Raw genomic sequence first — 12,174 nt, 5'->3', positions numbered from 1 at the left:
GCTCCAAAGGTCATACATTTAAAATAAATACTTACATAGTTAGCAACTGTTTTTTATTAGCCACGATAATAATGTCATATTGTATATCAGGTATTACCAGTAAACCATGAGATTAATAGTGTGTTAAGATAATGCCTCTGGGAAATATGGCGTGTAATGAGCATCCTCTTCGACACCGAGTAGGTAGGTATGTGATACAACATCGATTTAGCCGCAACAGTTTCGCTAACACTTTCATCCCAGAGGTGACGTAAGTTTTCTTTACTACTTACGTGAAATATTACAAAAGTAGTGAGATTCAACTTTGTTTCTCATTTTCATTTAACATGTGGGTATTATACTAGTACAGTGATTGAGAACGTGAGAACTCGTAGTTAGCCAAAAATTAACTATATAGTGTAGATTTCGACACGATTGAAATTCATGATGGTTGCCGTTTTTTTATAATTTCGACCACGTGTTTATTTTAAGGGACCTTTCAGATTTTCTTACATGAATTTTCATTATGGTCGGGTCAAAAATGACGAAATTCAAGATGGCGGCCATTTTTACAATTTTGACTACGAATTCATATTAAGACACTTTTTGGATCCTCAAGTTTAAATTTTTATAATAATGATTGGAGTAGTTATGAAAAAATCACAATGGCTGCCTTTTTTACAATTTTGACTTCAAATTCCTATTTGGAGGAGCCTTCCAAATCCTTAAATATCAATTTTCATCATGATTAAAGCAAAGATGAACAAATTCAAGATAGTGTCAATTTTTTTACAATTTTCACTACAAATTCATTTCAATATATTTTCGCATCCCCAGATATCTATTTTCATCATGGTTAAAGCAAAAATTAAGAAATTCAAGATGGCGGCCATACGACTCAGATACCTGTACATTTTCACCGTGATTAGAGCAAAATTGAAGAAATTCAACTAACAAACTATCCTTTGAAAGTTCATTAAAACATTCAAATGCCGGGACCTGCAGAGCCAGCCGTGTGTTCTAAGTTGAATGTAAGAACTTCGCTTTGCTTCACTCACTCGCTCGATTGTTATTATCAGTAGCAGTAAACTCTCTATTGTACAGTCAAGTGTAAAAATATAGGTGTACACATCTTACTTAAAAATAAGTCCCATAGCACCTTATTCCAGTGTAATAAGAGCGTAGTACCATATTTATGAGACGATTCTTTTGATACATATTTTTCCACTTATCCTTTAAAGGGTTAATCTCTTCCAGTTTACCTTTCAGTAGATGAAAGCGGAGAGAGGTTGAGAAGAGGTATTCTCTTTACAATTTTTATGTCGCGTAAAGTTATCCTAAGTTTGTTCCAACATTGCCCACGTGGATTTCATACGGAAATACAGCTCGTAAGACGTTGCAATAAAGATCAACTCAAGACAAAGGGTAATTCTAGCGTTCCCTTTAAAAATCTTAGGGTTAACAATGCAATGCAGAGCAATTACGTTACGTAGATGTTTTTGCTCTTTTTTGTACAAATCGCATATATATTCTGTTATCCAAAGTATTAGGGTTATCAATTTTGAGAAAATATGTTACAATATTTTTAAGGGCAAAAAAATATTTATACTGAACTTTTTAGACTACTTAAAGGCCTGAAACATCTAAAAAAAGAATGACGAGACAAATGAAATACAGTACATATTTATATAGCTACTTTGGTGTACAAACATTACCTTCTTTTACTTACGCAGTTGGGTAAAACATCCGTAAGTGACAACCCTAAGCCGTTTTTGGCGGTGGGTAATGTTGTCAATTATAGGTCTGTAAATTGCTAGGTTACATTGCCAACCGTCAAAAGTTACTGATATTGGGCCTTTTTAATCATAATATAAATGTTCTATGTTTCATGTTTTGTAACAGAAACCCTGAAATATTCAGCAAAAGATACCTTGGGCCATATTCAATATGTACAACTGTCAACTTTCGAGTCCACATCAAATCAACTCATGATTATCTCACATGTTGATTCTATCATGTGTTGATATGATTTTGATTTTCTGAAAATTTTCAAACATACGTGTGTTATACAGTGTAAGCATAAGCTCAGATATTCTTTACCAATTTTCTAATAAACATAGTAGTGTGATTACTAGAACTCTTTAGCATTTGGCTAAATAAACGAATATGTTTAAAAAGGTATTTTTGGGTAAAGATACTCCCCTGAAGGCAAAGTTCGCTAGTTGGACGGTGTTTGTAATTATGAGCCTAATTAACGTTACAATCACATTCACTAAGCTCCTCGTAGAGAGAATTCAGCACACAGTCAGGGATTCTGCATTAGCAACTAGCAACGACGACGCCAGGTTTTACGGTAACTGCCATTTGACCTTCCAACCCCTTTTAGGTTTCGCTGTTTTAGGTTTATTCGCGATGTATTCCTACATCTGACAGTAATTCGTTCTTGGTAACGTAATTACTTTAATAACCCATAAATCCGTTTGCACCTCATAGCATCCTTATTAAGCAACTGTGATGAAATCGTTTTTTTGTATATCATCGTGTGCAGAAATACAGTATAGAGAATAGCATACTTAATCTCATTTATTTAGTAGAATAAATACTACAAGGTAATTATAAAAAAAAACATGCAGCTGCAACCTGCCACATGAAAAAGTCCAAGTCCAAATGAAAAACTATTTACACTTTATACAACGGAAATAAAACTAAAAAATCAGGCGTTGCACTTAAAAATCGCATATCTCAGCCTTTTGTTAGTTTCAACAAAAGGTAAACTGAACCCGGTGGCTGTTGAAAAAGAAACAATGGGATACAAATTTATAATGCAGTCTGGAAATGAATCACGTCATGCCAGGTCCTCTGGGAGGGGCTTGAATGAAAATGAACAACAATGCTGATTCAGGCCGGCTTAATATTTCCCGAGTTCGTATAACGCAACCTAGATTTTCATGTATCTCGTCATCATGTAGTAGTCTTTTGTCCCTGACTTATTTAACTTTATTTAAGTGTTCGATGTCGTTCTAGCTGCTATTAATATTAATTATAATTTAATATCAATTAAGGCCCAGTTCCACCAAACACATTTTTTTAATACCACGACGGTGGGAAACAAGCATACGGCCCGCCTGATGGTAAGCAGTCACCGCAGCTTATGGACGCCTGCAACTCTAGAGGTGTTACATGCGCGTGCCGACCCTTTAAAAACCGGTACACTCCTTTTTTGAAGAACCCCATACTGTAGACCCTCGGAAAAACCTCCGAAGGGAGCTCATTCCACAGCCGGAGCGTCCGCGGGAGGAAATGCCTCTTGAACCGCACAGTACGCGACCATTTATTTAGGTTCTAAGGTGTGAGTATGAACACCCTGCCGACGGCGAACGGTGCGGTGATAGAAAGTGGCGGTTGGCATCATGTCAAACAATTCCTCAGAGCACAGCCCATTGTACAAGCGGTCGAACACACACAAGGAGGCAAAGTCTCTCCTTAGACTTAAAGGATCGATACCGCTTGTGAGTTTGGGATCGTGCGGTGATAGAAAGTGGCGGTTGGCATCATTTCAAACAATTCCTCAGAGCACAGCCCATTGTACAAGCGGTCGAACACAAACAAGGAGGCAAAGTCTCTCCTTAGACTTAAAGGATCGATACCGCTTGTGAGTTTGGGATCGTGCGGTGATAGAAAGTGGCGGTTGGCATCATTTCAAACAATTCCTCAGAGCACAGCCCATTGTACAAGCGGTCGAACACACACAAGGAGGCAAAGTCTCTCCTTAGACTTAAAGGTTCAATACCGCTTGTGAGTTTGGGATCGTCAACGATTCGTACAGCGCGCTTTTGGACTGAGTCGAAGGGTTCAAGCTGGCATGCAGGTGTCTTTGCCTTATATCTATGTAAAAATTACTCGGCACAGAACTAAGAAAATTCTCATACAATAAAATTTAGGGAACGCTTAATGGCGACAGACGGTTTGGTGCAACAGACCGACTGCACGCCAACTGCAACCTCGGAGTGCAGTTCCCATGCAAGTTGCAGTCGGGTTGCACTCCGTCTGTATCGGCCCTAAAAGTTGTGTTGCTTAATGAAAGTAGTTAAAATGATGCCTGCAAACAGGAGTTTTAGTTACAGGCAATGATTCCATATCTTAACTAATTTTTGATTCAAGTATTCGCATTTCCTGTTGATTGAGTTAAGTGTGTACTTTTTCCGTAAATGCAATTGCGTAAACGGCCTTTGGAGGATCCGTGTAACTACAGTAGTCCTTTGTGCTTGCGCTGTTAATTTGATTTAATGTGAATGTACTGTGGCAAATGAACTATTTATACCTAGTACATAAATGTCTGCATGGATTTTACAGCAACATTAGTTAAGTTTATTGTTTAGTGTCGAGTAGGGTTATTTTATTGATAAATGTATTCGCTGACACTGCTAACATTTACAACTTTTTTTTATTGCTGTTTCATTTTATGTTCGCATACGGATTGCTCAAGTACCTTAAATTGAAAACTTATTGTTCAAAAGGGGATGGGCTACTACACTGCGTTTTGCGTACTTCATACACACCTTAGAATTGAGTACCTACATATTTTAACTTACAGGTTAACAGATTTCTTGCCCGAAGAGTGTCAAAAACCTAAGTAAGAATCAATAACTTCCTTGTAAGAAGTTGAATTCTTTACTGATTTCCTCTGACCAGCGTTTTCGAAATCATATTTTTAAATTCTTAATATAACATTTTATAATGATAATAGTTCGAGATTGGATGTAGACTACATTTAATAATACAGACAGATAGTTTCTGTAGGGCTACGTATTATGCTTCATGTATTACAATTGTACAAATTTAACAACTCCCATTACATGGAGAAAATGTAATTAAGAGCCGCCATTGGAAAACATTAGCTAGCTAGGTGGTAATTGTTTGTGCATTAATTTTTAAGCACAACTGCAAGCACATAAGGCAATATTAATGTTCAGGCCATGAATAACATTAATGTCCCACTTCGCACGATTCCGCCGGCAAATGGCCCATACGTCTGGCTTAGTGGTGTAAACGTTCCAAATACTAATATGACAATTTTGCTCATGGCGGCTGCGGTACAGTGCGTGCGCACCTGAATTATTTATTGTACCTAACTTGTGCCAAAAGAGCCTCACACTCTGATTTGGCATCATCCCAAAGCAGAGCTATCCCCTTTTAATTTTTTTCAATAAATTTCAATTTTTAAACAAATATGAAAGACCACTGGACTTAGTATATATATATATATATACTAAGTCGGTGGCAAACAAACATACGGCCCGCCTGATGGTAAGCAGTCTCCGTAGCCTATGGGCCCGATTCGAAGAATGATTAAGACACGTTTAAGATCTTTGAAAAGATCGATAACTAAACGACATCCGACTCCGCTGTGAGATCCCAATAAAATCTATCTACGATATTTCTAACGTCAAAGTGACATTGGTTGCCCGAACCGAGCTGCTTTTGTTAATTATACGACATACAAACGATATCTAAACCAGAATTTATCGTTATCGTATTTCATTCTTCTAATCGGGTCGTATGTGCGCCGGCAACTCCAGAGGAGTTACATGCGCGTTGCCGACCCTAACAACATTACAAAAGTGTTAGGGTTGTCACTTTTGAGAAAATCTGTTACAATAGTTTAATGGCCTAAAATATGATTTTAGATGTACTTTTCATACGTTAAAGGGATAAATCATCTAAACAAATGATGGCGAGACAAATGAAATACAGTAGGTATACAAGGTGTAACAAAAATAGTGGGGATTCGTTTAAAGGTATATTCGGTATCGTGTTTAGATTAGCAAAAAGTAGAAGAAAAAATGTTTGGCCTTTGTATGGAGGGTTGGCTGACTTACACGACATGCCCCATAGGTATATTATTTTTAATACTACCTCGGAGGCAAACAAGCATACGGCCCGCCTGATGAAGAAGCAGAGATGAAGCAGTCTCCGTAGCCTATGTACGCTTGTAACTCCAGAGGAGTTATATGCGCGTTCCCGACCCTAACACTCCGCACCCTCGTTGAGCTCTGACAACCTTACCCACCGGCAGGAACATCACACTATGAGTAGGGTCTAGTGTTATTTGGCTGCGGTTTTCTGTAAGGTGGAGGTACTTCCCCAGTTGGGCTCTGCTCTAGATCTGGAATGACATCCGCTGTGCTGTGCCCTACTACACATAGCGAGATGACATTCACAATGCTCATATCTCTCTTTTGGACGTAGTTTAAGGACGTACATACCCGGGTCCAGACAAAAATAAATAATTGAATAAATATTATCGGACATTACCTATGTATTACATAAATTGACTAAGTCCCACATCAAGCTCAATAAGGCTTGTTTTGAGGGTACTTAGACAATGATACCTATATATAATATATAAAATAATATTTATAAAAGCTTAAATACATAGAAAACACCCAGAATAATACTCAGCAACTAATATCTGTGCTCAACACACGAATAAATGCCCTTGCCAGGATTTGAACTCGGGATCATCGGCTTCATAGGCAGGGTCACTACCCACTAGGCCAGACAGGTCGTCAACTATGAACAAAAACTACAAATACAAGAGAAACTCATTGTGTCCCCACACAATTGGGGACCACCCTTCATAATTCAATTGAAGTAATTTTTATTTTTAGCGGCTATAAAAACACAAACTCTGTGTAGGCACGTCGACACCAGTCTGCCTATTACGGGTCGTAAGTATTTTGGGACTTATTATTCGTTGTTATAGCGACAAAACTACGATGATGATGTCCTCCCAGACGTATCCGTCGACGATGACATCCTGATAATTAAAACTATTTTTTTTTGTTAGCCTACTACAGTGTCCCACTGCTGGGCAAAGGCCTCCCCTCGTTTTCTCCACTCGACCCTGTCGTTGGCATTCTCCCACCATTTTGGGTAGAATGCGTCCAAGTCATCCCGCCATCTCTTTTTCGGTCTGCCTGCACCCCGTCCTGCACCGTCTATGGTGTTCCGTGGGTCCCACTCAGTAACCATTTTGGCCCACCTTTCCGGGTGCATGCGGCAGACATGTCCAGCCCAGTCCTACTTGAGCTTGGCGGTCTTGACGCCTACATCTACAACTCGAGTTCTGAAGCGTAGTTCCGTGTTTCTGATCCGATCACTTCTACGAACACCTAATATACTTTTCCTACTCCTCTACTGTTATCTGTCATTTATGCATTCATTAACACGAATATAAGAACATACATAAAAGATTTCAAGAAAAGTCTATATTGTCTATTCTTCATAAAAGCTCTTGTGCTTTTATAAGCTATAATGTTACTGCGATTAATGGCTACCAACCTAACAAAACCAAAACGAATACAGTTTTAAACTAAGTGCATTGCTGCCAACGTACAAAATATTCATTTGGTTGCATAGTAAAAATAATTACTTCATAAGTCAGAAACACGCATGTGACACCCGTAATATAGCAACACCCATAGACTACGAAGACCGCTTAGCGTTGCTTGTTAGTCTCCGTAGGCTACGGTGGCCAAAATTGAGAAAAAACTGTCAAAAAAATTAATTTAGCAAGTAGCAAGTACCAGGGTCTCATGAGTTACGAGGAGGTGTCGCGGACCGGCCGGCCGCGGCCCGGCGCGGGCCGGGCGCGGAACAAAGTATGCTCGCGCGTCCTGGCTATATACTATTGCTGTAATTTGTTTACCTAAATTAAGATTTATTTTTGTTGACTCGTAGGAAAAATATTGTATGCAACGTTGTATAAGTAGGTCAAAAAATTCTCGTGGCGTATTCCTTTACAATGTTCGCCTACGCCTTCGGCTCCGGCTCACATTGTAACTCACGCCACTCGCCTTTTTTGACCCTTCTTATACAACTGTTGCATAAAATACTATAACACTTCACTATTTATTATTTATTTATTATATTTATTACGTGCATGGGTGCGGACGTGGCTTGCGAATCCAAATTTTGTTTTGAAAGTCCGGCAAATTAAGTGATAAAAATCCTCATGTATTATTATTTTATGATAAAAATAACGAATATTAGCAAACCTGTTATGAAGCGAGTACTTCGCAAGCATCTTCTGTCAGAATAATTTGTATGATGTTCCCCATCCTGTATAAGCATGTAGTAATATGTATAAGTTATATTTTTATACCATATACGTACTAGTAGTAGTTTTTAATTATGTTTACATACTTATATGAAGGGCCCGTACATTTCATGCCGTTGACGGAAAAATGGTCACTACATAGAGTATGATTCCAATTAATATTTTCGTAATAATTAATCATTTGTCAACTTCTTTAGTTAACTGTTATGGATACTTGACAATCAGTACAGAAACGGTTTTCATCTTATTTTCACTCAACTAAATAATAGATTATTAAATAATACATATTTTAGATTTTTAACTGTGTATTTTAAGCAACAAGTATTTATGTTTATACGCATCAATAGGTAAGTTAGCTAAATTTGTACCTAGTGTTGTAAGTAAACTCCCTATATGTTAAACTTTGGATCGGGCCGTACGTCATTTTTGCGTCATCGGCATGAAATGTATGGGCCCTGCTTATATTGTTATATTCGACTTTATCAAGTTGAACGTATACATGTAATATACATAGCAAATGAATCGTTATAATTGCTAGATTATGATGGTGAAACCAGAATCACGAAATTAAACGGGAATTTTGAGAAATCCTGCAAAAAAATATGAACATGACAAGAAAAACTTTTATACACAAAAGCGTTACGTATACTGCTCACACTATTACGTAAAAGAATTATGGCTTTAAAGAAAATACTAATTCTGACAAGTAAGTAAATGAAACTGAAATCGTATCCTCATACAATAAAAAGGTATATTTTGATCTTCTTTGGAAGTACATTATTACTTCTAAAGAGAGTGAACAGATTGATTACTGACCATTTTAACACTTCTTTCAACGAAATAAGGTTTATTTAAGGTTGGCTTCGCATGCAAATATTTGACAATTAGAAATATGTTGCGTTTATTTTAATAAAAATAGCATGATATTGTTGTATTCTGAATTTGTTTAACTCTCCAAACTTTGAACATAAATATAAAGTCAAATAAGTATATTTCCCAGTTACTTATATTTGGCATTTGTGTAGTCGATTTGTAATAGAAAAATAGGTATATTGAGAAACTTTGTGTGTAACTCCGGGGGTAAGAATACTGCAACCCTCGTTTTAAAAATTTCACTCACCCCCCTCTTTGCACATTGTACTATTTATTGTTCATTTCAGTAACTCAATACATTGAATGCGTAAGGATGGTACATAGGTTAAAACACTTTTTCGTACAGATACAGCAACAAAAGCGTAGCCGTTGTCAACGTCCTTATAGGATTGACAAAAGGCTTAACTTCACCTGAACCATGAGGTTTTTTCAGTAAGGAGTTATATTCTCTTTGCACTAAACTATATCCCAACAAAAACATTTTCATGTAAAATGTTGCTAAAACGAGGCCAGACAAAAAAGTTATCAGATCTCTTGTAGAGCCAACCTTCTAACTCTATGAGCCCTAACTTCACAAACTCTACACCTTATTCAAAATATGTGGCTTGGCCGTTTGGCTACTGTCACATGGGCGGAAGATAAGCCCTGACATTTGGGTTAGCATTTATGCTGAGGTTTAAAAAAAATGTTATGCTATACTTTTGTATGTTATAGTTTATCACGAATAAATGCAATGATTTCTGATATAATCAAGCTTTTCAATCTCGTACCTAGTGAGGTACCTAGTGAGGTACCTAGTGAGGTGAGTAGTGACTCAGCAGGCTTCGTTGCCTAAATACGGTACTCGTCTGAAAAGCTCTCTATTATATCATGATTGTATAAAATACTATTTATTACGCATTTCTAATTCCCGTTTCAAATACCCCCAATATTATGACAATTTTGCGTGTTAAAATGCGTATAGGTTAATAAAAGAGTATGAACTTTTATACGCGATAGTACCTAGTGGGCCGAAAATCTGCACTAACATATTTGTTTCTGTTTGACCTAATGGTTCACTGCATAATGCATGCCTTTTGGCCTTAAGTCCGTCATTTGTACATTTCTCTTTATTTATGCAATAAATAATAAATAAATAATATTATGTGTGTTTATTCATGGCGGCTCGCTCTAAATAACAAAGGGCTCGACGGATTTAAGTGTAAATATATATGTGTATATTGTTTTACAACAGTAAAATTTTCTAACTTGACAAATTTAGCCGTTTATGATATTTAAGCAATTATACCCACTCGTAGTAAATGCGATTGTTAACCCAGTTGGTGCAGGTGTCGGCGAGCAGGCCTCTAGTGCACTCCACAGCTACATAAATAGGTCGTAACCGGGCGTTGGAGTGGTATCCGCGATCGCGGCGCCCGGAACTAACTGCCTCCCTGGCAGGCTGTAAACGTCTTCAGCGCCTGACTTTCGGTGATTTACTCCAATTTTTATGTCGCTGCTCCTCTAGATTTATATTAAATTTATTTCAGGCACATTTTACGACACTAACACGTGTCACGGAGATAATTGGAGCTGTCCGAAACAGGCGACGTTTAATACGCCCTACCTTATCGTTAGATCTTCATTAACATGTATTAAATATATTCGTCCGTTATACTAAGGGAATTGTTAAAAAAGAATTTTCTCTTTTATTTTTGGCAAATTCTTAGCTAAGCGTATTATATTATTAAAATAACATTTTTCTCTCTTATCTTACGGAGTGGTACATTAGAAGATAGATTTTACACTAAAAACATCAGCTATTATTATAACAACCTACGTATAACCTGATTATACACCGTGGGCTGGTAAGACCCGATAGATTTTAACCATGCATTCCTGAGATCATAAAGAGCAAAATTGTTATGAAGGTTGGTCAAATTCGACAAACACAAAAATAGTTTTGACAAAAAAATATTTTTTTGCTTTTTCTGCTGACGACACGTTACTTCTTTTTATATATCAGCAAAAAAATAAAAACTACAGCAGATAGTTTCTTTTTTTCACCTCTTAAAAATTGCGAGTTTCCTTTAAAATTGTTATGTCTGTCAGGTATGTCTTAACAAAGTCACATAATGACAGCGGCAGCGTCGTAACCAAAAACTGTCACTAAATTGTCATTATATCATTAAATAACACCGATTTCAGAAAACTGTATGACATTTTAGTCTTTAAATGCGGTCAAGAATACAACTTTAAAATCCGACGGGTTTTATCAGGGGTATAGTACGTAATAGAATTCAACAAAATATCGTTATGACCGGCGTAGTTCAATTCAGTTTCTCGTAGTGAAGAAAATACAGGTTGGCCACAACATTTTTCAGACCGGGGTGTTAATTGCGACAGTGCGAACCTGTCATGGGCAGTACAACTTCTTGCTTTTTCCACTTGGTTACTCTAATACAATGGATTGTACGATAATAATGAAAAGGTTCCATTGTGAAACAGCATAACACGTTATTACGTGCCATTGTGCTGACAGCGAATCTCTGATCTCAACGTAGATAATGGGTATTCGCAATACGGCGAAGCGGTCAATTAATTTCAAATGTCCATTTGCATATTGCCTAGTAAATACCACTAAATGAAGTTCACAACATTTAGCTTAAATACATATACTTACTGTAGGTAAGTGAATAAATAGTATAGGAAAATTTTCGACCGACCGAAAAAGATCGACCTAGTCCCACAGTAGGCTTAATAAGACTTGTGTTATGGGTACTAGCGGTTAAGTATTTATATATAAATAAGTATATTATATTGTACGTACAAAACATCTGTAACTTAGGAACAAATATTTGTGATAAATACAAAAATAAAGGCCCTTACCAGTAAGCTGGACCTCTTGCTTCGCTGGCAGGGTAACCGACTAGAGTAGGAGACTAGACTTCGTTATATAACTATGTATATGTAACGTGATTTACCATATAAAATCTCGATTTTAGTAAGTTTAGATATTCTAGTAAGTATATTATTAAAATTATTTTAAACTCACATATTAATTTAGTTTAATAATCTCTCGACATGTTTCGAACCGTTTCGAGAATCCGCGACAGGAGCACCAAAAGCATGGTCTCTAGCGATCGAGCGTGCGACGTATCCTCCTGGCTAGGGTCCCAGTCGCACGGCTGCTAGCTACGGGCGGCGGCTATAGCGCTGAC

General features: G+C 37.2%; 1 long non-coding RNA gene across 1 annotated transcript; it reads right to left on the bottom strand.

Annotated features, from left to right (window-relative positions):
- Window positions 1-6,834: 6,834 nt before the first annotated feature.
- On the bottom strand, window positions 6,835-8,578 carry LOC133515603 (uncharacterized). Its single transcript, XR_009799052.1, has 2 exons — window positions 7,878-8,578; window positions 6,835-7,162 (listed from the first exon to the last, which is right to left on the bottom strand). It is a non-coding gene; the product is annotated as an uncharacterized LOC133515603 (long non-coding RNA).
- Between the last annotated feature and the right edge of the window lie 3,596 nt (window positions 8,579-12,174).

This window comes from Cydia pomonella, chromosome 2, assembly GCF_033807575.1.
Source record: "Cydia pomonella isolate Wapato2018A chromosome 2, ilCydPomo1, whole genome shotgun sequence".
Taxonomy (NCBI): domain Eukaryota; kingdom Metazoa; phylum Arthropoda; class Insecta; order Lepidoptera; family Tortricidae; genus Cydia; species Cydia pomonella.
This window is presented reverse-complemented; position numbering and strand designations above follow the sequence as displayed.